This window comes from Triticum dicoccoides, chromosome 7B, assembly GCF_002162155.2.
Source record: "Triticum dicoccoides isolate Atlit2015 ecotype Zavitan chromosome 7B, WEW_v2.0, whole genome shotgun sequence".
NCBI lineage: Eukaryota > Viridiplantae > Streptophyta > Magnoliopsida > Poales > Poaceae > Triticum > Triticum dicoccoides.
The window spans coordinates 517,848,724-517,852,524 of NC_041393.1; positions in this window are offsets into that span (position 1 = coordinate 517,848,724).

Genomic DNA, 3,801 nt, shown 5'->3' on the forward strand with positions numbered 1-3,801 from the left:
TTGCATGATCATATAGCTGACATAGTATTTGTGGCTCAGCCACGATTTATCATTTTTTATACATGTTACGCTAGATCATTGCACATTCTAGTATACTACCAGAGGCATTCATATAGAGTCATATTGTCTTAGTTATCGAGTTGTAATATTGAGTTGTAACTAAATAGAAGTGTGATGATCATCATTTTAGAGCATTGTCCCAGTGAGGAAAGGATGACGGAGAATATGATTCCCACACAAGTCAGGATGAGAAACCAGACGATAAAAAGAGAATCCAAAAAGAGTGAGGGAGTCCTGGATAAGGGGGTATCCGGACAACCGGACTATATACTTTGGCCGGACTGTTGGACTATGAAGATACAAGATTGAAGACTTCGTCCCGTGTCCGGATGGGACTCTCCTTGGCGTGGAAAGCAAGCTTGGCGATCCGGATTATAGATCTCTTTCTCTGTAACCGACTCCGTGTAACCCTAGCCCCCTCCGGTGTCTATATAAACCGAAGGGTTTTAGTCCATGGGACAACACAATCATAATCATAGGCTAGCTCCTAGGGTTTAGCCTCTACGATCTTGTGGTAGATCAACTCTTGTAATACTCATATCATCAAGATCAATCAAGCAGGAAGTAGGGTATTACCTCCATCGAGAGGGCCCAAACCTAGGTAAACATTGTGTCCCTAGTCTCCTGTTACCATTAGCCTTAGACGCATAGTTCGGGACCCCCTACCCGAGATCCGCCGGTTTTGACACCGACATTGGTGCTTTCATTGAGAGTTCCTCTGTGTCGTCATTATAAGGCTTGATGGCTCCTTCAATCTTCGACAACACAGTCCAGGGTGAGACTTTTCTCCCCAGACAGATCTTCATGTTCGGCGGCTTCGCACTGCAGGCAAATTCGCTTGGCCATCTGGAGCAGATCGACAGGTACGCCCCCGACCATCAGGTCAGGTTCGGAAACCTAAACTACACTGCCGACATCCGCGGAGACTGGATCTTCGACGGACTTGAGCCCATGTCAGGAGCGCCGAACGATCACCACACGCATGACTTAGATCTGCCGTGGGCCAGTATTCGGTATATCGCGCCTGCTACAGCTTCGGACTTTGATCCAGAGCAGATCGTGCCATCCAAGAACGGGTGGATGGACCCCGCCACGAGGGCCGCACACCTATCGGCGTTGGAGCCGAACACAGAGTCCGCTCCTAAGGAAATCTGTGTCTCCGGACCCCCGAACTTGTTTCCGGCCGTAGGTTCTGGACCGCACGCATCTGTTCCCGTCGCAACTGATCAGGCACCAATCATGGAATTCACCGCTGCGGATATCTTTCAGCACTCACCCTTCGGCGATGTGCTAAATTCATTAAAGTCTCTCTCTTTATCAGGAGACTCTTGGCCGAACTATGCCCAGCCCATGTGGGATACAGATGACGAAGAAAATCCCACCCCACCCACCACCCACTTTATAGCCACTATCAATGACCTAACAGACATGCTTGACTTTGACCCCGACAACATCGACGGTATGGACGTCGAAGCACGGGATGATGTGGAACCATCGCCCATAGGGCATTGCATTGCCACTTCATCATATGACGTCGACATGGTGGATATGCCTAAAGAGGATAACGGTGACAATAAAGACAGAACGGAGGACAAACCCCCGGAGAAAAGCCAAAACGACGACGCAGGCGCCGCTCTAAGTCGATCACAGTAAAAATGGCGATAACAACGCAAGGAAAGTTGACACTCCGGTCAACTGGAAGGGCAATAATGACCATATGGACCCAGCGATGGAGCAGGATAAGCCAGGTCACGCCGAACATAGCCCAGAGCAGACGCCTGATAACATCGATCCCGAGGGCCGAACTCATCAAACCACCCCCGGAGAGGATGAGAGTCCAGTCGACGATGCATTCATCATCTCGGAAAAACATTTTGAAAAAGATAACCTTCGCAGAAGGCTTATTGCCACAGCGAGGAGCTTAAAGAAGCAGAATCAAAGGCTTAACGCCGCGCAGGACACGCTCAAACAAAGATGGAAGAAAGTGCTTGACACTGAAGAAAAATACGGCGACGATCGCCACACAAAGAGCTACCCAAAGCGCAAGCTACTGCCCGAATTCGACAATGAAGCCTTAGAGCCCATTCCGCCAAAAAATACTGCGGCCGATCAACCAGACCAACCACCTCATGGCCGCGATTGAGCAGCCACCGGTGCCGCACATAAGCCAGCCCATGATCTACGTGAGCTCTTGGACAAAAAGGCTGGTGCAAACAGGTTCATTGATGGATCTAGAGGATGAGTTCCGGCACAATATTATGGTCACTAAAATCATAATGATCAAATACCAGTTTGGAATCAAACCCGGACACAACAACCGTTGACAGCATGCCACAACATGTCCAAGTACAGAGGGGCTGTGCACCCCCTGTGTTTCACCGACGAGGTGCTAGATCACGAATTCCCACAGGGATTCAAACCCGTGAACATAGAGGCATACGACGGAACGACAGACCCTGGGGTCTAGATTGAAGATTTTATCCTTCACATACACATGGCTCGTGGGGACGACCTCCATGCCATCAAGTATCTTCCCTTCAAGTTGAAAGGACCAGCTCGACATTGGTTGAAAAGCCTCCCCAAAAACTCAATTGAAAGTTGAGAGGAACTTGAGTACGCTTTCCGGGCAAATTTCCAAGGGACCTATGTCCGACCCCTGGATGCAGACGATTTAAGTCATATAATACAACTGCCCAGAGAGTCAGCCCATAAGCTTTGGAACATATTTCTCACTAAGAAGAATCAAATTGTTGATTGTCCGGATGCCAAAGCCTTAGCGGCCTTCAAGCACAGTATGCGGGATGAGTGGCTGGCCAGACACCTCGCCAAGAAAAGCCAAGGACGATGGCAGCCCTAACAAGCCTTATGACCCGCTTTTGTGCGGGCGAAGATAGTTGGTTAGTACGTAGAGGCACCAGCGCGACCCAGGCACATCCAAAATTCGAGATGGCAACAGGAAACCACGACGCAATAAGCACAAGCGTCGAAACAATGAAGAAAGTCCAGACAACATGATGGTCAATGCCGGATTCAGGGGCCCTTGACCCAGTCAAAGAAAGAAGCCATTTAAGGGCAATAATGAGGAACAGTCCGGCCTGAATAAAGTCTTGGACAGATCGTGCCAAATCCATGGCACCCCCGAAAAACCTGCAAATCATACTCACAGAGAATGTTGGATCTTCAAGCAGGCCGGCAAGTTAAACGCCGAACACAAAGGAAGGGAAACACCAAGTGAAAACGAGGATGAGCCCCGACAGCCGAACACTGGGGGACAGAAAAAATTCCCAGCAGAAGTCAAAACAATAAACATTGTCCACACAAATCACATAGAGTTCGTGGCCCCCAAGTCCAACCCCTGGGAGGCCTGCCCGATCACTTTTGATCACACGAACCACCCGGCCAGTATCTGGCACGGAGAATCAGCTGCCTTGGTGCTCGACCCAATAATTGATGGATACCATCTCACTCGAGTCCTAATGGACGGCAGTAGTAGTATTAATCTTATATATTAGGACACTGTCCGCAAGATGGGGATAGACCCATCTAGAATAGGCCAGAGTAACACCACCTTTAACAGAGTGATACCAGACATTGAGGCCCGCTGCCGGGGCTCCTTCGTATTAGAAGTAACATTCGGTTCTCCCAACAACTTTAGAAGCAAGGAATTACTCTTCGATATTGCTCCCTTCAGCAGCGGTTATCATGCACTACCCAGAAGAATGGCCTTTGCTTGCTTTAACG